The sequence below is a fragment of the Triticum aestivum genome, chromosome 5B (assembly GCF_018294505.1).
Source record: "Triticum aestivum cultivar Chinese Spring chromosome 5B, IWGSC CS RefSeq v2.1, whole genome shotgun sequence".
Lineage (NCBI taxonomy): Eukaryota > Viridiplantae > Streptophyta > Magnoliopsida > Poales > Poaceae > Triticum > Triticum aestivum.
This window is the reverse complement of record NC_057807.1, coordinates 567,029,619-567,057,436: the sequence shown is the minus strand read 5'-3', so window position 1 is coordinate 567,057,436 and position 27,818 is coordinate 567,029,619. Positions and strand designations below refer to the sequence as shown.

The 27,818-nt window shown below is 45.0% G+C and overlaps 1 pseudogene; it reads left to right on the top strand.

The window, feature by feature from the left end:
- The window catches only part of LOC123115029 (E3 ubiquitin protein ligase DRIP1-like), an 85,142-nt pseudogene extending 57,810 nt beyond the window's left edge, over nucleotides 1–27,332 (top strand).
- Nucleotides 27,333–27,818: the final 486 nt, after the last annotated feature.

Here is a 27,818-nt window from a genome sequence, read left to right as displayed (position 1 = left end):
AGCCCTTTCTGTGATGTCTCTCAGACGTCCGACTGTGGCAGACTTGTTATTTACATTTGATATAAGCCCTTTCTGTGATGTCGCTCAGGCGTCCGACTGTGGCAGACTTGTTATTTACATTTGATACAAGGCCTCTCTGTGACGTCGCTCAGACGCCCGACTGTGGCATTTCTTTTACAAGCCCTTTCTGTGACGTTGCTCAGACGTCCTACTGCGGCATTTCTTTTACAAGCCCTTTCTGCGATGTCGCTCAGACGTTCGACTGTGGCATTTCTTTTATAAGCCCTTTATGTGGTGTCGCTGAGACGCCCGATTGTGGCATTTCTTTTATAAGCCCTTTATGTGGTGTCGCTTAGACGCCCGACTGCGGCATGAACTTTATTTGTTTACCTTTCGAGGCGTCGCTCCAGACACCCGGTCAGTTTTCAATTATTTGTTTTACTTATAAAGTCGTGCAAGAATATTATTATTGGGATGAGCATCATTATTTTTGCTCATGACGCATTCATGCATGCATTTGTTATATCTTTTGTTTGAACTGTTTTGCGAGTACTTTCAAAGTACTCACCTGGCTTGTTGATTTGGCCAGATGTTGATGAAGGCGATCTCATGGATGAAGAGTTCGATAGTGAGCCCGACGCCTAGAGGAGTCCCAGTCAGTCTCGTGCGATCCTGCATTTGGTCACTATATCATATCCGCTTCCGCCACCCCAGAAATAAATGCATCGAGCCTCACCTCGACGCTCGATGAGCTGCCAGTTAGGAGTCAAGTTATCCACCACCACTTTTATCTCGAGCTAGTAGCATGTCACCACACCCCTGTGCCATAACCGCCCTTATGTAAGATATTGGCGAGTTTGTAATAAATTGTTGAGCAGCCTCAGCTCAACCCTGTAATATATTTAATGCTACTGGTCCTCTGTTTATCAAGTATTTGTCTACCAGCGAGGATAACTTTTCCTATACTGGGATCTAAAGATCGATTTTCTCAATAAGGATTTTATTGAAAAACCGGTCGTGACAGACTTGGTACCAGAGCCAGGCTGACTGTAGTAAGCCACTAGGTGGGATCGCTAATTGGTTATTAGCATGATAGAGTTTATTCATGTTTTTACAAATGTAGTCATTTTTCTGACAGTCAGCATAAAATTTATGATCTGATCATTCAGAATTTTTGCCTACTTTTGTAGATGGCTGGCGACGAATGTGAGTCGCAGATGTTCGCCAACGTGCCTGAGGGGTTCGTCAAACTCCTCTCCTTCATCGTTCAGGTCGCGATGGGGCCATCCGTGCGCCCAGTCTTCACACTTTATCCACACAAGATCAACGATAGTCTGACCATGCACCAGGCCGCGGTGCAATTCAGGGGAGGGCGTGCTGAGATACGCCGCTTCCGATTCTTGGGGAGAGAAATGCCTATAGAGAGGCATGCTATGCAGATGGCTGCCCGCGAGGCGATAGCTCGTCTTCGGGATGTCCTTCCTGCAATGAACACCCGTCGCTACCGCTACCTTCCATGCCACGTGCCTTACACCTGTCACTACTCATTCTCTTGCCCCAGAGGAGAGCGAGACGAGGCCTTTGAGATGCTTGTCGAGTACCTCCGAGCCCTGGAGGCAGCCTTCGACAGCATGGTGGACGACCTCGTAGCTGCCCGCATGGACTCAGTCCATGGCTGTGCTGCCAACAGGAGAGAACTCCTGCACACCGCTCCACCGCTAACTTTTATCTCGTCCTCAGCTTCTCATTCACCTACCATTCTCGCCACTGCTCGTCGTCTGCCTACCACTGAGGAATTCAACCAGGCTATTGCACCCACTCCCGTTCGCGCTACACCACTCATTGCACCCACTCCCATACGTGCTACCCAACCTATTTCGCCCACTCATATTCGTGTTACTCCGCCTATGGCACCTGCTCCATCAGCTCAGCACAATGTTCCTCGTCTGGAACCTATTAGCGAGGAGGAGGTTGATTCCCCAGCGTCACTGCGTCTCACCCTCGGCAGGCCAAGGGAGATCCTCACCATCTCCGACTGAGTACGTGTAGACGCCATGCGATGTGCCGACTTGTGTGATGTGTTTATATGTAGATAGGTTGTGAGAAGTAGCCTGTTTGCGCATCATGTAGGATATGGAGAAGTGCACTAGTCTCAATAACATGTCAGGATTATGTACGCATATCCTGAGTGATGTAATGTATAATTATGCTTGTGTGTAAGATATGTAATAGTCCTTCTCCGCGCGCAATCGTGTCTTTTCAAAAAAAATCCTTGAGTTTTATGTGTGTTTTATTGACTTCTGTGACTCTCTTTCTTGTCTTACGAGTTTCACAAAATATATCCCCAGAGTGAAAGATGTCTCGTCCGTCGACGCGCTCCATGCCTAATCAGCCCGAAGAAAATTATGGCACACCACCAAACCACAATTTCACTCAGGGACAGACAAGTCAACAGGACAGTGAAATAACATTTACCCAAGTGTGTCGTCTGTATGAGCAGAGTCAGCAACAACACTAGGAAATGATGAACCAATTCATCAATATGGGAAATAACCGTGGTCATTACCAGCAGCAATCCAAGTTATCTGAGTTACAGAAAACGCGTCCCCCAACATTTTCTCATACTGACAAGCCTCTTGAGGCCGAAGACTGGCTTCGAGACATGGAGAGAAAATTAATTATTGCACAGTGTTCAGACCGTGAAAAAGTATTGTATGCACCACATTATCTCACCGGAGCAGCTGCATCATGGTGGGAAAACTTCCTGCACATGCACCCCAACGAAAACGAAATAACCTGGGAGGATTTCAAGGAAGGTTTTTGTGGGGCATACATTCCTAAGAGTGTTATGAAAATCAAGAAGAGAGAATTTGATGACCTCAAGCAAAGGACCATGAAAGTGTCAGAATACAACAACCAATTCACTCTGCTGTCTCGCTACGCCAATGAAGAGCGCATGACCGAGAGCAAGAAGATGGAAAAATTCTTGGAAGGCTTGGCACGCGCACTTAAATGCCATCTAGTTGTGCATACCTTCCCAGATTTTAAAACACTGGTGGATAAGGCCATTACTCTGGAAAATGAGCGACGCAACTTAGAAGATTTCCGCAAATGCAAAAGGGACCAGTCTACTTTTGCTCGCAACCACAGAAGCAAGACGGAAATTCAGAAGGGTGGTACACACAAAACCCCTACGAATAATTCACGCCCAATCAAGAATTTCCATGCAAGAGACAAGGAGTTCACATACCGCCCAGGCATTACTTGTTACGCTTGTGGAGAAGAAGGGCACTATGCCAAGCAGTGCCCCAAGCCAAGGAACTCAACCCCAAAGCCTAACAATGGTGGAAAATAATTCAGCGCCAAAGCGAAACAATTTCAACGCCAATAACAACCACTGGAAGGGTCACCTGAACCACGTGACCAAAGAGGAAGCATAGAACGCCCCAGATATCGTACTCGGTACGTACCCTGTCAACACAATACCTGCCATGGTTTTGTTTGATTCTGGAGCTTCTCACTCATTCATTTCGAAGAGTTTTGCTTTGCAAAATAATTTTTTGATGCTTCCCTTGGAAAAATCAATGATCATCAAGTCCCCTGGGATTAAGCAAGTGACCCAGAGTTACTGTCAAGGTGTGGTTATTGAATTTGAAGGATTGAAGTTTTACGCCAACCTTATTGTATTGGAAAGCAAAGGATTGGATGTCATCCTAGGGATGGATTGGTTAACCACCAACAAAGGTTTTATTGACTGCTTCAACCGGACCGTGATTCTCACACACCATCACGGGAAGACAATAAAAGTTTCAGCCAAAGAGAGACAAATACCTCGGCAACCAAGATTAAACAAGGTGGACGTTTCTGAGCTGAACAAGGTTCCAGTAGTGTGTGAATTTCCAGACGTATTTCCAGAAGAACTACCAGGCATGCCACCGGACCGAGAGATAGAATTCAGCATTGAGCTAGCACCCGGAACCGCTCCTATTTACAAGAAACCATACAGAATGGCACCATCCGAATTGGTAGAATTGAAGAAGCAAATAAAAGAATTATTGGAGAAAGGATACATATGAGCCAGTTCCTCACCTTGGGGTTCTCCAATTTTATTTGCCAAGAAAAAGGATGGAACACTGAGATTGTGTATTGACTATCGAGCTCTTAACATGGTCACAATCAAGAACAAATACCCAATGCCCCGAATAAATGATTTATTTGATCAGCTCGCACAGGCCAAAGTCTTCTCAAAAATTGACTTGAGATCAGGATACCACCAATTAAAAGTGCGAACAGAAGATATTCCCAAGACAGCCTTCACTTCCAGATATGGACTGTATGAGTTCACAGTAATGCCATTTGGGCTAACCAACGCCCCCGCATATTTTGTTCACCTCATGAACAAAGTATTTATGAAGTATATGGACAAGTTTGTTGTGGTATTCATCGATGATATTCTGATATACTCCAAAACACCAGAAGAGCACGCCGAGCATCTCAGGATTGTACTCGGAGAACTCAGGAAACATCAACTGTACGCCAAATTCAGCAAATGTGAATTTTGGCTAAGACAGGTGGGTTTTCTGGGCCACGTACTCACCCAAGAAGGTATTGCAGTAGACCCGGAAAAGGTCAAGGCCGTACTTGGCTGGAAACCACCAGCTAGCGTAATGGACGTAGGGAGTTTCTTGGGAATGGTAGGCTATTATCGGAGATTTATTGAAGGATTCTCCACCATAGCAAAGCCAATGACGCAGTTGCTCAAGAAAGGCAAGAAGTTTGAATGGACGGAAGCATGTGAGAAAAGCTTCCAAGAGCTAAAAAGCAAATTAACAACGGCACCAGTATTAATTGTGCCAGACATACACAAGAATTTTGAGGTATATTGTGACGCATCTGGGAAAGGCCTAGGATGCGTATTGATGCAAGAAGGCAAGGTAGTTGCGTATGTATCCAAACAACTTCGCAAGCATGAGGAGAATTATCCCACTCATGACTTAAAATTGGCAGCGGTCATCCATGCACTCAAGGAATGGAGACACTTTCTACTTGGAAATCGTTGTGAAATATACACAGACCATAAGAGTCTTAAGTATATTTTCACACAGCCGGAACTTAATTTACGAAAACGACGCTGGTTGGAGTTGGTGAAGGATTATGATGTTGGAATCCACTATCATCCCGGAAAAGCAAATGTTGTGGCAGATGCCCTTAGTCGGAATCCCAGCACAGACAACGACAATATACCAAATTTGAGGCCAGAATTTCAACAGGAATTTGCCAAACTCAATTTAATAATGGTCACCGAAGGCAGTGTGTTGAACTTGGAAATACAGCCTACCCTGATGGAAAAGATTAAGGAGGCTCAGCATGGACACCAAAACATTGATGGCATAAAAAGGAAAGTGAGTTTGGGCAAGGCCTCAGAATTCAACGTAGATGAGCAAGGAATATTGTGGTACGGAGAGAGACTTTGCGTACCAAATATCAAGGACCTCAAGCAGCAGATTCTGGCTGAAAGCCACACCGCGCCGTATTCAATCCATCCTGGAGGAACAAAGATATACAAAGACCTTCAGGAAATTTTTTGGTGGCACGGTATGAAGAGAGACATAGCCACATTCATTGCTTGCTGTGACTCTTGTGAACGCATCAATGCCAAGCACCAGAAACCAGCCGGGCTGCTACAGCCAAACAAGATACCCGAGTGGAAGTGGGACGAGATTGGAATGGATTTCATTGTTGGACTACCACGGTCACGACACGGAAATAATGCCATGTGGGTCATAACCGACAGATTAACCAAAGTGGCACATTTTATTCCGGTGAAGACAACTCACACCACTCAGAGGCTGGCCAGACTTTATCTTGCCCATATCGTCTGCCTGCATGGAGTCCCAAAGACTATCATATCTGACAGAGGCACACAGTTCGTCTCTAGATTTTGGGATCACCTACAACAGGCAGTGGGAACCCAACTATCATTCAGTACCGCATACCACCCCCAGACTGATGGGCAAACTGAACGCGTAAACCAAATTCTAGAAGACATGCTGCGGGCCTGTGTCCTCACCTACGGAACCAGTTGGGAAGAAAGTTTGCCATATGCAGAGTTCGCATACAACAACAGTTATCAAGCCAGCTTGCAAATGGCACCCTTTGAAGCTCTATATGGGAGAAGATGTCGTACCCCACTAAACTGGTCAGAAACCGGGGACAGCCACATCTTCGGCCCAGATATGCTCAAGGAGTCTGAGGAGAAAGTTAAGACGATTAGAGATCAACTCAAGACATCTCAAAGTCGGCAAAAGAGTTATTACGATCGAAAGCATCGGGAAATCAGTTTTGAGCCCGGAGAATTTTTATACCTAAGAATTTCTCCTATGAGGGGTCTGCAGTGATTAAGGGTTAAGGGAAAGCTAGCACCAAGATTCATCGGACCATTCCGTATAGTGGCCCGAAGAGGCATGGTAGCCTACGAGCTAGACCTACCCGGAGATTTATCCGATATCCACAACGTGTTCCACATCTCGCAGTTGAGAAAGTACGTGAGCAACCCAGAGAAGCAAATATCACATGAAAATATTGACGTGCAACCAGACCTCACCTACCGGGAGAACCCAATAAAAATATTAGAAGAGTCTGAAAGGAGGACCCGACAGAAAAACATCAAGTTTTTCAGAGTTCAGTGGAGCAATCACACCGAGAATGAAGCAACTTGGGAGAGAGAGGATTTTCTTCGGATAGAGCACCCACACCTGTTTAAGGATCAGCTGAAATCTCGGGGACGAGATTTTTCCTAAGGGGGTAGGTGCCGTGACACTCCAAAATTTTTGTGGTTTTTGTTTTCAGCAAGAGCCTTGCTTGGTTTAAAGAAGGTCATTTAAACCCTTCTTAAAAACCTCTCATCTGGGTTTTCCCTCTCAAAATCTTTTCTTGGATTTAGTTTCTTCAAAAAAAAAAGAAAACCTTTTGGTTTTGGGCTTTTCTTTGGTTTTGATCCATTCTTGATTTTACCATGCCTCCTATGGTAAAATTTTCCCAAAAACCCTCCTTCCACTTTGGATCAACCCAAACATGCTGTCCCAACTAGTTAAATCCATTTTTGGATTTTATCTCAGGGTTCTTTTCCCAAAAACAATTCTGTCTTTTATTTTGAGCCTAGGTAATTTGCAAAGCAAGTACCTTAATGCATTTGAATTTTGACCTCAACTCAACTCCCCTGGATAGTCCTTAGCACCCACAACCTAGAACCATCAAGATCCACTCTTCTTCTTTTCAAAATTTTCAATTTCACCCTCTGCAAGTTTGGACCAGATTTGTCAAATTTGGCGAAATTCATATCTCCACTTCTCCAAAAATTCCACCAAAATTCAGGCAACCCCCAGTTGCAATGAGAGACCACTCCGTCAAAAACCAGCTCAAGGAAAAATCCCCACATGCCAAAATCATTCTGTCGAACACCTGGCCTACACTGTTACTGTACATCTTCAGTAAAAATTCAGAGTTCAGTGTCGTTTCTTCGTCAGTGATTCAGTCACATGTCGACAATGCACTTGGCGCGTTGCTCACAGCTCCTCCTCCCTGTCCGGAGCACCACACGCGCGCTTGGCTCGTTCCTGGCGTCGGTGGCGCCCTGACTCGCCTGCGCCGGCGTGTTCCACGGCGGCAGAAACCCCGTGGCGACCGACAGGGGGACACCCTGCAGCATAACGCCGTTCGGTACCGCCCAAACCTCCTGAGAGCTCCGCGTGGCCATCTCCTTGCCAGCGCACGCATGCATCACCGTCTCCGTGGCCTGGCACGCACAGGGCACGCTCTCTGCCGCCGATGTGCCGTACGGCCTTTCCGTCGGGGACAGGCCGTAACCACCCTTGCCGTGCTAAGTTAGACACTGGAATGGCACCAGTGCTTTGTCTAGATGATGCTCAAGCCTCTAATCTAACCGTCCAGCCACAGCGCTACCGTAATCGCTCGCCGGACTTATCCGTTCACGGCAACCGCCTCGGGCCGGCTATAAATAGCGCCTCCGAGCTTGCTCTCGCCCCCGCACAACTCCACCACCTCACCAGACCCTACCTAGCCACTGGAAGAGCCTCGAGGGGCCCTTCTTCCTCCACTCCGGCCACCTCCGTCCGCCTCGGGCTCCGGCAACGTTCTCTTCGGTGAGAACTCCTCCACCGCCCTGCACTTGCCCGTAGTCTCATGGCACCACTAGGATACTAACCCCCACTCCAATTTGACCCCAGCAGCTCTCTCCGACGAGGCCCACGACCACCCGAACCGCCGTCCGCCGGAGCAAGGGCCGCTGTCGACATAGTGCTCGCCGGCGACCACCACCACCACCCACAGACGCGGAAGGACGTGCTGAACACAGAGGTACCACCCGATCCCCCTGCCTCGCCGTGGATCGCCGTCGGCGACCACCGCAGCTCTCGGGCGCCGACGAGCCCTGTTTCCCTCGTTTGGATATTCAAACTTGACGGATGGAGCCCGCCTGTCAGTCTCTCACTTCTTTTCTTTTAAACGAACCGTTTTCTGGACTTTTTTGTAGAACCCCCTGAGAGTTTTCTGTTTCATTAAAGAAAGGTCCCTGAATCAAAACCCTTATATCTTTTAAACAGAAAAGTATTTTTGTTTGATTCTTTTTCTGTTCTCTTAAAAAAATTGTCTAGTTTTTTATCAGATTTATTTGAAAATTATTTGGATTACTTTTTGTGCACCTCGCGGTATTTACGTTACGTACATATTTTTCTTATACCGTAGATACCGGAGGAGGTGACGGAGCCGCAAACTTCACCAAGTTAGACTCCGACTACTCCGAAGCAGGCAAGCATGTTTGAACCCTTGATATGATGAGTGTTTGTTGCATGTTTGCATTTAGGAGTTTCATGGCATGTTTATGAACATTTCTTTGAATGTTATATTTCATGCACAAAAGTGGAAAGTAAGTTTCGGAAAGCCATATGTTGTTGGATACATATTGGCATGGCCATGTGATGGCATGAGGATGGGTAAGATGGCAGTGTTGTGGCATGCTAGTCTATTTGACTTCAGTGTCATCGTGAATCAAATCACATTCCCATTCATTTCCTTCCTGTACTGCCACTTGTTTTCCGCAAGGAATATGGCTTAGTAAGTTGCAAACCGTTTTCCTGGTACACACCAAGTAGAGAGGCCGGGATGAGGGTTCCATGGCCCTGGATTAAAGCCCGTGATCCGGTCAGGGGGAATGGGTGTTTCTGGTTGGGACCGAGAGTGGGGCACCCCTTAGAGCGCGCGTATAGAAATTTGATCCCATGCTATTCGAGGTTGTGACCTCCCCATCTCAAAGTTTTTCTTGGATGTTGTCTAGGGTGATTCCTGGCATCGTGAGGTGGAATGGGTGTGTACTGGTTAAATGTGTTTCTACCGAAATACCATAAACGGAACTAGTCCTTCGTGACTACGAAAATCCGTTGGCTGTGGTCAGTCAGTACAAACTCTGCAGAGTCACAAATCCTTCAATCATCTTGTACATATCCAAGTACTGTGTTCATCTTATCTTGTCAGATATCAGCCTCGGTGGCAAAACCCGGTGGACTACATGAGTTTTAAATTCAGTTAAGAGTTTATTCCTGTGGATGGACTGACTTGTTATTTACATTTGATATAAGCCCTTTCTGTGACGTCGCTCAGACGTCCGATTGTGGCAGACTTGTTATTTACATTTGATATAAGCCCTTTCTGTGATGTCGCTCAGACGTCCGACTGTGGCAGACTTGTTATTTACATTTGATATAAGCCCTTTCTGTGATGTCGCTGAGACGTTCGACTGTGGCAGACTTGTTATTTACATTTGATACAAGCCCTCTCTGTGACGTCGCTCAGACGCTCGACTGTGGCATTTCTTTTACAAGCCCTTTCTGTGACGTCGCTCAGACGTTCGACTGTGGCATTTCTTTTACAAGCCCTTTCTGCGATGTCGCTCAGACGTCCGACTGTGGCATTTTTTTATAATCCCTTTATGTGGTGTCGCTGAGACGCCCGACTGTGGCATTTCTTTTATAAGACCTTTATGTGGTGTCGCTTAGACGCCCGACTGCGGCATGAACTTTATTTGTTTACCTTTCGAGGCGTCGCTCCAGACACCCGATCGGTTTTCAGTTATTTTTTTACTTATCAAGTCGTGCATGAATATTATTATTGGGATGAGCATCATTATTTTTGCTCATGACACATTCATGCATGCATTTGTTATATCTTTTGTTCGAACTGTCTTGTTGATTTGGCCAGATGTTGATGAAGGCGATCTCATGGATGAAGAGTTCGATAGCGAGTCCGACGCCTAGAGGAGTCCCAGTCAGTCTCGTGCGAGCCTGCATTTGGTCACTGTATCATATCCACTTCCGCCACCCCAGAAATAAATGCATCGAGCCTCACCTCGACGCTCAATGAGCTGCCAGTTAGGAGTCAAGTTATCCACCACCACTTTTATCTCGAGCTAGTAGCATCTCACCACACCCCTGTGCCATAACCGCCCTTATGTAAGATATTGGCGAGTTTGTAATAAATTGTTGAGCAGCCTCAGCTCAACCCTTTAATATATTTAATACTACTGGTCCTCTGTTTATCAAGTATTTGTCTACCAGCGAGGATAACTTTTCCTATACTGGGATCTAAAGATCGATTTTCTCAATAAGGATTTTATTGAAAAACCGGTCGTGACATGAAATACGCCAACCCAACAAGTACGCTCGGAGACACCTGTAGAGCACCTTTGTAATCACCCAATTACGTTGTGACGTTTGGTAGCACACAAAGTGTTCCTCCGGTAAACGGGAGTTGCATAATCTCCTAGTCATAGGAACATGTATAAGTAATGAAGAAAGCAATAGCAACATACTAAACGATCGAGTGCTAAGCTAACGGAATGGGTCAAGTCAATCACATCATTCTTCTAATGATGTGATCCAGTTAATCAAATGACAACACATGTCTATGGCTAGAAAACATAACCATCTTTGATCAACGAGCTAGTCAAGTAGAGGCATATTAGTGACACTTTGTTTGTCTATGTATTCACACAAGTATTATGTTTCTGGTTAATACAATTCTAGCATGAATAATAAACATTTATCATGATATAAGGAAATAAATAATAACTTTATTATTGCCTCTAGGGCATATTTTCTTCAGTTTCAACATCGAATGTCTCTTCGAGCTTAATGCTGAAGCCCCGATCTTCGTCCAGCTCAACGAACCTGTCACACATACCTCGATCGTCGTGGCTCCAGCTGCACTCCCCCGGGAGACTGTCGTCGTCCGAGTACGACATTTCCTACGTTCATAATTCAAAGATTAAACTTGTACATAATCTAGCACAAGTCATGCCAGAATTCACGGAAAAATCCGGCATGACCTCTGCTAAAAAAGGACATATCGAGCGCCTGAAATTTCCCGGAACGGAAATTAATCAACACTCCGGCAAAACATAGGCCACTCAGAGGTGTAACCTAAACATGACCGGCCACTTGGGCAACCACATATCCTATTTGAGCAATACAAGATGTACATGGAGATTTGGCAGGTCTCACCTCGAGGTTGGAGGGGGTCGGTGACGGGGACGACGGCGGGGATGATGGAGGGGCTCCTTAATTTCTGCAAAAGCAAAAACCCTATAAGTTGTCACTAATACATCCCGAATAATTTCTTAAACTAAAAAAATAACAACAAATATGACATGTTCAATCAATTCTATTAATTCAACTAGTTCTTACTAAATATAAACTTACTATAAATAGAAAAAAACTAGTTCTTTCTAAAAATAAAGTACTTCAACTAGTTATATTAATTTACTTACTAAACTAGTTCAACTAAAACTAAACTAGTTCAACTAGTTTATTAATTTACTTACTAAAAATACATTAGTTCTATTAATTCAACTAGTTTATTAATTTACTTACTAAACTAGTTCAACTAAAACTAAACTAGTTCAACTAAAACTAAACTAGTTCAACTATGAAAAATCATTATTTATGAACCCTAAATTAACATCTACTACTACTAAAAAAACATCTAGTACTAACTAAGCAGAGAGAAAGGGGATGGGGGAGGGGTGGTTGGCTTATAGAGAGGGGAGAGACGGTGGCGGGGAGGTGCTCGGTGACGGAGAGGTAGGGGCGGCGAGGGCGGGCTCGGGATTGGGAGGCGGCGGTGCTGGGCAGGCTCGGGCGGCGGCGGTGAGGTCAAGGGCAGCTGCGGTGAGGTCGAGGGCGGCGACGGTGAGGTCGAGAGCGGCGGCGGGCGGCGACGCTGAGGTTGAGGGCGGGCGGCAGCGGTGAGGATAGGCTCGGGCGGCGACGACATAGGAGTTGGGGGAACCGGGCCAGGGGGAGTGGAGGGGGGGGGGAGGAGGACTTAGCAAAATTTTGAGCCCGCATGGTTAAGTCGAACTAGCAGTAGAGCTGTTTCGTAAACGCGCTATAGCTAAGTTAGCTATAGCGCGTTTTAGAAAAACACGATGGTGCTATAGGAAGCAGTAATTTCTTTTGTTTACTCTTACATTTTCTTTTTTTTCATTTCTCTGTTTCCTACTTCTATCATTTTCATTTACTTTTCTATTTTTTTCATTTTTCTTTTCTTTCTTAGCAGTAGCGTTGTACGCAGGAAACGCGCTGCAACAATGACCATAGTGGTAGCGCGCTTTAAGCGGAATCGCTACTACTACTCCTAGCTTCCGCCAACACGGTGGAAATTATAGTGGTAGCCCTTGTTTCTGAACGTGCGCTACTGCTATAGTTTAAGCTATAGCGTGCTTTGCACGAACGCGCTACTACACATTAGTAGTACCGCCCTATTTTAACCAGCGCTACTGTTATACCTCTGTTCATACGCTTTTCCCTAGTAGTGTTGTGAGATGAAGACTTCAAGGATTTTGATGATGAAGACTTTAAAGATTTCTTCTTCTTCTTTGCATCATCAGAACTATAATCCTTGTATTTCTTCTTCTTTGATTCCTTATCCCACTGAGGACAATCTTGAATGTAGTGACCAGGTTTCTTGCATTTGTGGCATAGCCTCTTCTTGTAGTCACTGGATGAGGAATCATTACTCCTTGAGGATTTTCCAAAGTGACCACGTCTTGAGAACTTCTGAAATTTCTTCACGGGCAGTGCTAGTTCCTGGCTCAGTTCATCAGGATCACCAAGGCTGCTACCAGACTCTTCATCTTCAGACTCAGATACTGCCTTGGCCTTCAGAGCACGTGATCTGCCATAGCTCGAACCATAGAGATCTCTCTTCTCAGCAAGCTGGAACTCATGAGTGTTTAGCCTCTCGAGGATATCAGCGGGATCAAGTGACTTGTAATCAGCAGATTCTTGAATCATTAGTGCCAGAGTATCAAATGAAGAATCAAGTGATCCCAGATAAGCTTAGCAGTTTCCAAAGCACTCACTCATCCATACTGCCCTTTGCTCAGATGGCCACATATGATGTTCTTCGCTTGAGGATCGAGTTGCTTGAATCTCTTCACATCAGTAGCGTTTAGATAAGGTGTGACTGAGGGAACACCATTTTCCACAACATACCAGAGATCGTTATCAATTGCCTCAAGATGCATTCACATCTTATTCTTCCAGTAGGGGTAGTCCGTACCATCGAAGGTAGGACACCCAGCAGAGACCTTGATCATACATGTGGTCCACATACCTAAAACTCCAGGTGGTTAAACCAAAATCACATAGAACAAGGGAGAACCTGTCTCTGATACCAATTGAAAGTGCGTTATATCGACTAGAGGGGGGTGAATAGGCGATTTTTATAAATTCTTCACTGAGGAATTTGCTGGTGAGGAAATTCCTTAGCGAAGAAATACTTGCAGCGGAATAAGTACTCAAAAGTAAACATAACAGAACACAAACATAGTCATCATGATGAAATGAAGACAAGCACAGAGTACAGAAAGCGTAAACACAGGATAACACATGATGAAGACAAACAGACTGAAGAAATTGTACTGAGGAAATTGAGAAAGTCTTCAGTCAAAGTCTTCAAACAGATATGAACAAGCACACAACAACTGAAATGAGGAAATGGAACCAGTAAGCTTGGTGAAGATAATGATTTGGTAGACCAGTTCCAACTACTGTCTCGGTTGTACGTCTGGTTGCAGGTATTTAAACCTGAGGACACACAGTCCTCACCGTATTCTCCTTGGGCTAAGGTCACACAGACCTAGCCCAATCACCCGTGGTAAGCCTTCAGGTGACTTCCAAACCTTCACAGACTAGGTCATTTGGCGATCCACAATTCCTCTTGGATGCTCCAGACCGTGACGCCTAACCGTCTGGAAGAAGCACAGTATTCAAAAGTAACAAGCGTCGAATCCACGCGGGATCAATCTCTTCAGTGATGCTCAATCACTTTGGGTTTGTAGGTGTGTTGGGTTTGGGTTTTCCTCACTTGATGATTTTCGCTCAAAGTCCTCGGAGGATGGGATGCTCTCAAATAACAAGTGTCAGTTTCTCTCGGAGCAGCACACCAGCTAGTGGTTGTAGGGGCGGCTATTTATAGCTTAGGGAGCAGCCCGACATGATAAGACATAAATGCCCTTCAATGATATTGACCGTTAGGTGGGTAGATATTTTGGGACAGCTGACTCATAGCACAACAACGGTCGGAATTTTGACTCTCAAATTCCTCATGGCTATCATGTTCCTCACTGTGTAGGCAATCCACACTAGCGAATTCCGAACTCCTCAGTCAGAACAAATTCCTCAGCGACCAGAAGAACTTCGTCTCTGTCACTGAAGAATATGACTGAACTGTATGAGATTTCCAATGGCTTCACTCGAAGGGATTGGTAGGTGTAGGATTTTGAGTTGAGCATCACATGGAAACTTTTCCTTAGTATTTCCTCGACCCCCTTTAACAGTACAGTGTTTCCTATGACTCAAGAAAGAGAAAATGAAACTATGAAAACAAAAGTCTTCACGCTTCATGTTCCTCGAATGAATTCCAAGTCTTCAAGGTCACACCAATTTCTTCACTTTCAAAGTCTTCAGAAAGTCTTCAGGAATCCAAAGTCTTCAGTCGAAGAACTTCATTTTTAGGGGTCGGCTTTCTCTGTAAATATCAAACTCCTCATAGACTTATAGACCTGTGTACACTCACAAATGCACCAGTCCCTAAACCTATAAGTCTTCAATACACCAAAATCACTAAGGCACACTAGATGCACTCACAAAGACAGACGCTAATGAAAATGGAAGTACCTGCAGCGGGGGCAGGCGGCCCAGTGCTGCTGCTAATTGAGGCCCACCAGCTAGCCTGTTTAAGCGTAGTACTAGTATGGGACCAATGGCCCGCGCTAGCTATATGATTTGTTGTAGCGCATGGTGTTGAGCTCTCGCTGCTACTAATGCTGACCCGGGATACCTGGGGACCCGCTTAGCACCAGCAGTTATTGGGCAACCATGCACTACTACTAGAGAGAATTCCTTATTTGGCCATTTCTTAAAATTTGCTTCCCTTTTTGGCCCCTTAAATTATTTTCTTCCCCTTTTGACACTTAAACTTCAGTTTGTGCCCTATGTGACCCTTTCATCCATTTTTCCATCCAATGGTGTTAACTGGCACATGAAATGACAATTTTGCCCTTGATGGTAGTATGTCACCAGAAAAGAGAAGAGAAGGGGCATGAACGAACACAAAAAAAAGGGAGGGGGGAGGGATCTGTGTTAGGAGTTTTTTTTAAAAAAAAATCTGTGTTGTGAGTTAAAACACAACATAACCTCCTGTGCGTGTGCGTATAGGTTCCTTGCTCTTCCATGTATCTGTGTTGGGGCCGAGGTTCCCCGTGCCCGACAAGCGGCCGGCCGTATCCTCCTCCCGTGCGTGGGTGCCCCGAGGCCGCTGCCACCTCACATGCACGGCGGCTCCGAGGCTGTCGGCCGTTTTTATACATCGTATTACAATTGGAGCTCGTATCCTTCAGAAACAATACGTACGTGCCAGCTAGCACACGCAAATAGCTTGATTGATTTTCAAGTAGCAGCAAGGTACGTGCAAGCTAGCAGGCTGGCAGCTTAATTGATTCTGGCCTAACTCTTGCGTAGACGCAAGTACGCGACTAGCTTCTGCTCGATCGATCTGATCGTCTCTCGAAACGTAGCGACTTCTTTCATTGGAACGAACGCGAAACAAATAGATGGATTGCAACAGGCTATCTGGTGCAACTCGCCGGCCGGCGAGTACATACGTGCACGGCTATAGTGCATGTATTGTTAGCTAGGTACTTTACATCAATTAAGCTGCCAACTTGGCTGCTTTGTTGAGGCTAGATTGCAGGTACATGCTCAGCTCCAACACATCGAGGTGATTAGATGCATGTGTGCATGTAAATGATTTGGTCACATACAACAGTAGGGGTAAAATAGTTTTTTTGGGTTAAACTTAACACCGTTACAGGTCAAATTTGACGGAAGTGTCACATAGGGAACAAAATAAAGTTTGAGTGTCAGAAAAGGAAAAATGCAAAAATTTGGGCCAAAAAAGGAAATTAATTTTAAGAATGGGCCAAATAAGGAATTCTCTCCTACTACTAACCTATACCTTTAGCGACGGTCTTATGCCCGCGCTACTGCTACTTAACTGTAGCGTTGGTCTGTCACCCATCACTACTGCTAAATATCTACCTATAGCCTTTTTCCTAGTAGTGCCTCCAGGAAGTGAATGTACGGGATACCGAGCTCCAACGACGAGAGGGCCACCGGGGGACCGGAGACGGCGGCCGGGGCCTTAGCTGAGGCGGGCACTGAGTAGCATATGTGCAGTGCATATCCATAGAGGTGGCACCGTGGGGCGTGGACATCGCGGCAGAGAGCTCGTGGAACCCGGTAAGAGCAACTTTGTCGTGCTATCTGTCTATAGTAAATGAAGTAGCTCCTTTTGCTATTATCTTTTTCAATGCAGTTAAAAGGGGTTGATTGGTTTGATAAAATAGAAGAAGCCAGTGGTCAAGATTAAGCTCCAATTTACAGTTGACGTAACACCATAATTAGGTATGAATTAGAAATTACAGTATGTACTCAAAATTTATTGGTTGAGATCAGTTTGTGGCTGAACTGGATCATCTAGGTTTATGTCACATGAGATTATTATTATTATTATTTGAGAAACACACGAGGATTTTTTTTCTCTATAGGACAAATCAGATAAATAAGATCAAGATCAGTCGTAAAAATATTCTATGTGGACATATAAGCAGGGGGACCGATGGAAGTGCATGTAAACTATGACTGCGAGGAGAAATTACAACCTCACTGAACGAGAGCACCTTCTAGTTACTGTTGTATATATATATACTGTATGAGCACATGCACATAGTTTCTTTGGCAAGGAAATTGAAACTTTTACCGGAGATACACCTCGTCCAGTAGATGGCTTTATCTGCTCGATTCAACCACAGTGGGTCAATAGATGATTACCCTTCATTTATGGCAGCGGAGGTGAAAGACCGACACGGACGGGACCGCTGATCGGCACGATAGGTAGCTACCTTCCAGGGTGCGCCGTCGCGGAGAAAAAATATGACTGTGTGCCATGGAAACGTATCTCACCTGCCTACCTATGTGAATTCTGTGACTGCACTTGTACCTTGCAGGGGAAGTATTATTTTTTGTGCGAAATGCAGGGGGAAGTATATGTACACATACCCTATAGCTATGCACTTCTAATAAGATCAATCAAATATAATGGATATATAGATTAGTTCGCTATTCTTGCCCTGATTTGAATCGGGAACAACTTACCCAGTATGTTGTCCCGTTTTCTCTTTTATTGACGAGGAGCTTCCACTCCCCGTTCTTGTATGATTTGAGTTCCTTCAACCAGATGGCAACGTCAACCTCTTCCCAATGCATTTTTCTTGGCTTTTTCTTGAGGTTATTGGACAAGTACTTGCTCGTTGGTTCTTCCTCCTCTCTCATGCCCTGATGAATCCCCTCGTCCTTTGTGTTCGTAGACGAGTTGGTTAGTGAGTCATACGCATCTCCCATTTCAAGATGAATCTCCACTGGACGCCTTTCGTCGAGGGGATCTTTGGCCCGCTGGTTCTTTCAGATTGGGTGCTAGACGAGTTGACCATTCTTTCTCTTATATTTTTGTAGTTTGCGCTATGGCTATATGATTCCCCTTTGCTGTATACGAACATATATAGCCAAAGGTTGAGGGAATAAGTAGCAACAAATTATAGCAATTAATTAGGAGGGGCCAACCTGGCACAAGTAATTAGTACGTATATGAACATGATCTTATCGACCAGGCAATATGAAGCATGTTTCCTAGCCCAAAATAGGACAAGGAAATAGCTAGGAGAGATATATATATCGGTTCAAGATCTTATATTGGTTCAAGATCTTACGTTGACTACAGATTTTCAGTAATAAATGATATTCAAAATTAATATAGGGCGCAAATTAGTGGCAGTTTGGTTGCGGAAGTATTTCACTTCTGTTCGCATTTTTATGGGTGTCTTCTGTTTGCAAACTGGAAGCCTTTCGCCTTTATGGGTGTCTTCCATGTCCTGTCACCATCGCCACACGGTGCAGCTCACCGGCTGTTTGCGCAGGCACTGGGATTTCATGCGAGGTGCACTGTGCGATGGCAGCCGGAAGAAACCACATGCTTAAATAAAATGTGGTTGCACCACAAGCTGTAGAGGTCACAAGGATGATCACCACATCTGCACCACTTGATCGATGAGCCTGGAGCACCAACTGCATCACCACTTCATGGCTGCGCTCTCAATCGGGAGTCAAGTCAAGTATCTACTCTTCTTATATTGTTGCTACTTGCTAATTTACCGAAGAAGCAAAATACAGCTCGAGCTTCACTCCATGGGGGTCTTTTTTTGTCGTGAGATACTGATTTCACCTCTTCTTATATGTTTGTCGAGGCCCTGACAAAAGGCACTCGGCTTACATCCATATGCAGATAGGATGTAGGGCGAGTGCATTACGCTGAGTGTCACAACCATCGTAGCTGTTGCCGAGGTGAATTCAGCCTTCGCCGGATGTTTGCACACTTGGCTAAATATGTTTTCCTGTAGTGGGATGACGTTTGATATGACTTCCAGATCTGCCGCTGTTTTCATGCCAATTCTCGAGCCTTTTGAATGCGTGGGAATTTGTCCACTTGCAAACTTCCATTACTTTCATCCTCCGGACTACTTTGAACATGAAGATGGCCCACTGGAGAAGGTGATGGCGCTGTGAACAGGCACCTGTTAGGCACTAGAGAAGAGGGCACTATCAGCCAACATCGGTTGCCTTGTAAGGACGAAGCAGCCTTCACCGACTTACCTACGGAGCTTTCATGGCATCTGCGTCGACAACCACGGCCAGGACCAGGACCACGGCCGTGACCGCGGTTGCCTCCCGTAGCCACTTTCTTCTTGAGGATAATCCTCAAGATCTAGGTAGGTGGGACTGGGACAACACTATCATCATCGATAACGTCGATTACTTCAACCACACCGAATTCCTCTTCTTGTATGGAATCTCCTCCTCCACGAATTCTCCTGATGTCAGGTGAGGAGAGGGACCATTTTTGTCGGAAATGCAACAGTGGTATAATTTTGTTATTTTAGTGAAAAGAGAACGCGACCCATTTCCTCTTCTTGAAAGGAAAATCTTATCCTGGAACACCACGTTATCCATGATCTGTTGTTCTTCATGCGGTACCAAGGGAGTCGTGTCATGGGATAGGGTGGCGATTCGTAGATTAGCAGCCCCAATAGGAGTTGCATGTCTTAGTATCTCGTGTATCTCGGACAGCATGACATGTTCCATGATTCTCCATAGGCGTGATTCCACCTTGCGGCAAAGATTTTTGATGGTGTTTCCTCTGTGGTAGCCACTTACGCTGGAGCTACTCCGGAAAAAAACCGTGTCGCAGAAACCGAGTGCGGCCTTGGTTGGAACTGAACGCATGTGAACACGTAGAGGCATGCATCCCGCGTAAGTTGCTCTTCCTCGACCAAGTGAATGTTTGGTATACTGAGCTCCGACGTTGAGAGGACCACTGGGGGAATGAAGACGCGGCTGGGACCTTACCAAGGGGGCCATGGAGTAGCGTAGAGGTGGCCACAAGGGCTCTTGGTCTGATGTAGCTTCTTCGCCTGTGCTCTTACGCAGAAGTGCATGCCACCCTTCTTCTCTGCAGTCGACAATGCAGGGAACACTTGAAGCTTTCGCCTTCACGGGTGTCTTCTATGTCGCGTCTCCATGGCCGCATGTTGCAGCTCACCAGCAGTTTCGGCAGGCGCTAGGTATTCCTGCGACGTGGATACTTTCACCATGGTGGCCACCGGAGGAATACACAAGGTTAAATAAAATGTGGCTGCACCACATTCTTAAATAAAATGTGACTACACCACTTTTTTGACAATGTGGCTGCACCACACGCTGTAGAGGTCAGGAGGATGATCACCACATGCTGCACCACATGATCAATAAGCCTAGCGCTACTACTGCATCACCCCTTCTTGGTTTTGCTCTCAATCAGGATGCAAGTAAAGTATCTACTCTTACTGCATTGTTGCTACTTTCTAATTTACTGAAGATGCAAAACAGAGATCGAGCTCCATGGAGCGCATTTTTTTCCGTGGGTTGCTGATTTCACCTCTTAATATATGTTTGCCGAGGCCCAGACAAAAGTCACCCAGCTTACGTCCCTATGACGATAGGATGTAGGTGGGGCGGTCGCGCTGGTTCTTCGAGGGTGGAGCAACACCTGCATGAACTTGCAGTTATATATATTTTTGTTTAATTAGTACATCTAATATGTTGGTTTCATAGAAACACAAAAAATGCTAGCACACTCAATTTTAGTACTAAAATTCACTCACCACCATTCCTCCCATTAGTATGAATGATGATGCTTATACTACGTACTAATTCTTCATTTGACTATGCATCTCTCATGTAGGAGAATAAGAAGTTGAACACTCAACTAGGGAAGGCCCTTGTGTCTTGTGTCCAGGTGAAAATAATCTTCATGAACATTTGAGCAATCAAAAGGATTGTTCGGCCAAGAAGGGACTTGGGTATTATCCCTCATCCAAGAAGAAAAAGGGAAGTGATAATACCCAAGTGCATGGAATTGTTGTAGCATGATCCAATCTGGAGGTGGAAGTACAGAATGTTTATATCCCACAGGAGCTAATGGTAGGAATCTTACTCTCTCAGATTCTATCTTCCACTGATAAAATCTTTTGTACACCAAACGTCTGCTTTACCTAGACTCTCTAATAAGCAAGTGCAAAGGAGATAGTTGAAAGATTATAAAGTGCAAGTAAATGAAAGTTAGGTACTGAAATTTGAAGATGCATCACCGTAAACCAAACCCCATTTCGCTCCCTCCCCCTGGACAACATGGGTGGTGACGGATCCTTCCCCGGCCATCCCTCCCCTCTTACCCTTCCTTCCTTCGATATCATCGGCGTTATCCATCAAGTCAAGCCCGAGCAGAACCGGTGGAGGGGCGACTTTCTTACTCTTGATGTGGGTGGAGGGTTGCTAGTCTTTTGGGGCGCGGAGGGGGGGGGGGTTGGTGCGGGAACTCTCGCGGCGTTGTGTGCATGGTGGTGGGTCACCGGGGACTAATACATATTTTGAGATTAATTTTGAACAGTGATGGGGCTACACAACAATGATCGAGGGGGCAAAAATATCTAGTTTTTAAACCTAAGTCTCCATAGAAAATGTTTGTCATTAAATTCTTGCTGCCCAGGGGCGACGCGACGGGCTTGCTCACTTACAGGTAGCCACAGCGATGATTTTGACTGCCTATAATATCAATAATATATGCGGTGTACACTAATAAAATTATGACATTAGAAACCCCTTTTAAATGTGAATTTAACGTTATAATTTTGTGGGTCGAAAATGGGGCGGTCTAGACATCTTCGCCACCAAATGTGGAGAGCCTCACCTACAAACAGCCTCGTGTCTGCCAGCATGAGCGTCATTCGACCTAGTACAAGCCTTGAGTTACCTGGTAAAGGTTCTAGCAAATAGCTGGGTCACCAAACTATTCTGGATTTCCCTAATGGAGTTGTCTGAGTTAGTAGAGTGGAAGTGCTTGTTGAAGTAGTCAGCCGCCAAGACCTGATAAAAACCTAAAATGGAGGGGTTGGGGCTTTGGTGTACAAAATATATAGATTTCATATAACATCGAAGACCTGATGGACTATGTCACGTGTAAGTAATATGTCTCCCCTTGCTGGTATCTCTCTAACGAGTAGTGGCAGATCTACCATCGGGGCGAGCTGGGGCAGTCGCGCTGGTTCTTCGACGGTGGAACAAGTACCAGCGGCGACGAGAAGTTGAAGCTGGGGCGGCAAGGCGTTGTTTTTGTGTGAAGCGATGAAAGGGTACACACAAGAGGTAGAAGAAAGATTAAATGGGCTAAATTGGGCGCTTGTAAGTTGTAACATAAGGCAACCCAATTATCTCTCCACGTCGCTCCAAATCCATCGCTCTACCAACTGCTTCACTCTAGACTCGTTCCATGTTCTCGTCTCCAGTTGATAGAGACAACGTTGCAGCCTTGCAGCTATAAATGGCGGCCGAAGCGGCAAGGCCCAAGACATGGCGCCGGCACATAAGCCAACTCCAATCAAACATGATTAGGGCATCAACTTGCACTATATATATTCTTTTGTTTAATTAGTCCATCTAATATGTTGGTTTAATAGGAACACAAAACAATGCTAGCACAGTAAATGTCAGTACTAAGAAAATGCTGCATGACTTTTTTATGCATTTCCATGTTTTGAGTTGTAAAATTTCAGTGTTTATGTTAAATAAACATGCATTGGTACCTACACATAAACCACTGCATTAGGGCATCAACTTGCATTGTTAAATTTCATTTTGTCAGAAATCATTATTTACCTCGGCACAAAAATATTCATCATCAATATCATAAATTAATGATTAAAATAGGTTGCCATGAGCTGTCACACATAATGTTACTGCTCTAAAAAGATGGGTGTCCTTTTGGTACTCATTAATTGCAATAAATAGCATGGTGTCTCCAGGTTTGCTAAAGATGAGGTTTTGCACATACAAAACGATTTCCTCCGAGTCAGTCCCCCTTTCCCGTGTGAAAGCAATGGTCTCATCAAACTCGTTTCTCTCTTTCCCGCGTAATTCGCATGCATAAGGGTATCATCTGGCTTGCTCCACTGTTTCACATGTTACTTCACGTACGCAATGGTTTTCCAACAAACTCACTTCTCTCTTTCCCGCCCAGTTCACCTACACAACGGTCTCGGTCGTATCTGAACTCGCTTCCCTCTTATTGCATCTTGCTTTGTAAGAACTCGCTACAGTACGGAGGCAATGAAAAACTGGAATTGCCAGGTTCTAAACAGAAATATTTAGATTTGAAAAAAAAATACAGGAAGATGGGTCCGAATACAAATTGCACATAGATCGTTCCTTGTAGGAGAAGTGCGCTGGCCTAAACATTCTCCAGGGCCCCGGTCCGGCAACATGCACACGGCGCCGCCAACACGCAATCACCTCATACTCTTATAATTCTAGTTTTGTACAAAGAAAAGGAAAATATTTTGCTGCTCCGCGGTCCCCCCAGCCCAAACCCCCGTGACACGCCGGAGCTCCGCCGCGCTTCTCCCTTCTCCTAGCCTGCCAGTGCCCTCGATTCCATCGCCTAGCGTCATGTATTTCTAATTAACCTCCTCCCGAGGCCCGAGTTCTGACGAGCGACCGCGTCGCTTGATGGGGAGGACCAAAATTATCTTCCGGAGCATGTCGCCGGGGAGGCGCTGAGGTTTCTGATGTGGTGGAGATCTCGTCTGCTTCCGCCTCCATCGTGTTCAGCCACTCTGGGATCGGCTCCTGCCGCCGGCACCGGAGCTAGATAGCCCTCGCCCTCGGCTGATTTCCTGTTCCTCGTAGTAGAACACCTACAACTACCGCCGGCCTCCATCTCCTTTGACAGAGATGACTGCCAGTCTGGCCGTGAGGAGAATTAGGTTTGGTGGTGGAGCTCGATCGGGATCAGAGTGGGACGGGGGGGGGGGGGGGGAGCTTCTGAGGAGAGAGTTTTTGCTGGTGGGTTAGGATGACAGACGAACCCTATATTGTCCGATGTGAGTAAATGGTAAGGTGACGTGAGCAATTGGAAACTGCCCAATGTGACATGTGCAAATTGGAGAAAACCTGCACTGGGCGCCCCAGGTCAATAGCGTCCCCCTGACGGTGCCAAAACCCGCTGCTCACCAGCTTCCCACGAAAAGGAAATACATCCAGCTGCAACTTTAATTTGTTCTAATTTGTTGCAGAAGAGAAGGGCGTCATGGCTAGGGACAGCAAGCAGACGGTGGATGGAGGGGATCGCAGCGATGGCGGCGAGTCGGTAATGAGGGATAAATATAATACAGTGTTCTGACATTTTATAGGATTTCGTGCTTCTTCAACCAGTAACAAGGGACCAATACATTACAGTGTGCTGACAATGACGATTCTATGAGATGGATCATGAGAAGGGCAATGGTTCCTCGTGGAACCAGAGATGAAGCGCACTCCATAGTTGACGGTGGTGCTAACTCTCACGACTTGCCCGAAGGCGTCAAAGACCGCGTTGGTGTCATCGTGGGAAAGCCCCCACTGCCGGCCTGCAGTTGGTCACATACAATTACAATACAACACTGCGCTGGGAGTGGGACACGCCACGGTATATTTGGGGATGGGCGGCGGGCCATGGCAGAGAAGATGGAGTTTAAATAGGTAGGGTAGAGGGGAAACAAGCACTTGAGCAGTCATCTCCATGTGCTCCTGGTCGGCCTTAGTTTCTTCACCCGACCCGAACTCTCATGCAGCAGTCCAGTCGGATGTGTTGTGTCCATTTCATTTGTATTCAGCCGCGCGCGTGCAGTCTGCTTCCTTGTGTCCATTTTGCACAAGTTTAGAGGTGGGGTGGAGTACGTAGTAATTTGTGTCGAGGAAGTATATATTTTCATTCTTTGTTTTCGTATAGCCGCGATTCACATTCTTAAATAAATTGTGGCGGCACCACTTTTTTCTATGACAAAGTGGCTGCACCACATTATGTGAAGTCCACTTAAATAAAATGTGCCGAACCACTTGATCCATAAGCCTGGCGCTACATCTGCACCACTACTTGCGCTCACAATGCAATCTAGATGCAAGTCAAGTATCTAGTCTTGTTGCATTGTTGCTACTAACTAATTTACTCGTAATATCGTTTTCATTTGTCGATCGCGTAAAATTTTGTTCTTTCAGATCTCAATATGAAACTTGCCTGCCTTCCTGTGGACTTCCTCTTGTGACCGTATTTTCGTATAAGCAGTTTGCCGGGAGTTTATCATGACAAAAGTAGACGAGGAGGAGCTCAAATCCTGCCCCGTATGTGACGCTGTTGTTGGGATTGCTCCCGAAGATAAACTCAGGTAAGCGGTATTTGTTAAAATGCTAAGGTTATCTATATAGCTCCCTACACATTGTTTTTTCAACTTCTCAATTCTCATTTTCTTTAAAAGCAGTTATGCAATACAGGTGCAATTATAAGCTAATAAACTCAATCTCTGTAATAACTAGAAAAAACTTTTTTTTGAGAAGTAAAAGCTTACTCCCTCCATCCCAAAATGTAAGAATGTAAAATCATTTTTTTTACACTATGATAATGTCAAAAATGATCTTACATTTTGGGATGGAGGAAGTAGAATGTATCTATGTATAGAAGAAACTATCTATGTATATATACGTTACTGTCTTGTGAAATAGAAGCTTAGAATTCCAGCCACTTATTCTTTTTTCCCTGTGATCTCGACTCACGTACTCTATTATATGTTGCAACCTAACATGATTGATTGATTCTTCGTTTGAAGGGCTGATGAAAAAGTTCAGGCTATCGGGGACAATGTGTTTCCACCTCAGACAAAAGTTGATGCTTCTGAGACTCCAACTATTACAGTGCCAGCAAAGATAGAAGAGAGGTCCATTTCTTCCTTGGTTGAAACCCCAAAGATGCCCCCAAATCCAACCAAGATGACAATATCTGCAAATAAAAAGAAGGTAGTATCAAAGTATTACCAGCAAATGACGCCAATTGTCTTGTAACATTTGCTTATTCTAACTAAACTTCCATCCAAAACAGAAAACTGTAGATATTTCTGAAGGTCGAAAGAATTGTGAGACTATTGAGAAGGAAGAGCTTTATAAGCCCTTACGGAGTTTAGTTGGTTCAAGTGCAAAGTAATTGCAAAAATCAAGTGCTTGTCTGAGGTGAAGTCGCAAAAATAAAACAACCACAGAGGATAGTTTGTGGGAAAGCCCAGTCTGGTTTTCACTAGCGACTGCACCAAAACAGTAAGATTGCAGCATATTCAATGTTCTTTACTGATTCTGATGGACCATGTTTGTTGTGTGCTCAAGTCAAAATGAAAACTGTTTTTGCAGGGCAAAAGCTAAACGGCTGCCTTAGATAAAAAATATTTTTTACAGAATTAAGTGAGTTCCCCTTTAATCTTCAAGTTTCTTTCTCAACAATGAATAATGATAAAGGCCTCTCATACTTTACTTAGCATACACTTCCTGTTCAATACGAAAACTATGTGTAGAATTAAGTGAATTACCATTTAATCTTCATGTTGCTGCAACCAAGGCAGAAGTTTCTTTAGATTCTACGAATTTAATACATTCTGTTCAATATGGATTTTTCTTCTTATTTCAGAGATGAAACTATGGAGGTCTCCTCCATCCTGAAGCTCATTATTAAAAAACTTGAGCTGGCAAGTAACGTTAAGGTGAACATTTTACAAGTCTTTGTACCTTCATTTTTGACTGTTGTGATCGGCCTCTTGTCAAGGTGCTTGCTTCCAAGTGTTAGAATAATATCATCAATAAATCTGCAGTTTGCTGCATTTGTAGATTTTATTTTTCAGAAATAGTGAAGGGACCGGTCTCCCCATCCGTTTCCATTACGAGGAATCACCCTGCTGCATTTGTAGACTTCGATGGTGACCTAGCACAATTTTGTTGCATCATCATCATTCTTCCTATTATCCCGCACGTAAGCCGAGAAATTATGTATGCATATGGAAAATGCTGAATGTTTTATTTGGCCTGAACCCGGTATATATATTCTGTACTTGTGTAAAATGCAGGTGGAGATCTTATGCCATGACAAGTCGGTCTGCCCCTCGACGACACTGCAGGGCCTCCTCAAGCGATGGCTGAGCCGCAAAACCGAAGGACAAGGTCCAGAGGCCGGTGGGTCTCCGCCTCTCCGGAGGATAAGTTAGTTATGGAGCTGGACTACCGGCGGTGGCTGGGGACCTGGGGTCCAAGTCCCTCTGCTGCAGGACCAAAAATGCCTCCCTGCCATGCCATTACAGCACCTAAGCTACAGAGAGAGAACCTTTTCCTGCTAGCTCCTCCGTCTCCATGATATGCTCGTCCTCGTCATCCATCAGTCGACATATTTCTCATTCTTTTTTCGGACCGTGTGAAGAGAGAGGAGGCGTAAAAAGAGCTTAGTGATAGCATTAGAGTTGCTAGACAAAAATCTGAACGGTTATGTTGACTACATTTTTGGTTTTACAGTTATGACAAGAATTTGCAGACAAAACAGCTCTTGTGTTTGTGGCAATTATGTTTATTTTCCCACAGTAGAAGGTAGTGCAATAACAGTGATTTGGTCAAAAGACTCCTACCCTTCTCGCGGCATATCTAGGGAGGTGATATTTTTTTTGAAGATCTGGTATCTATCTATTATATAATTAT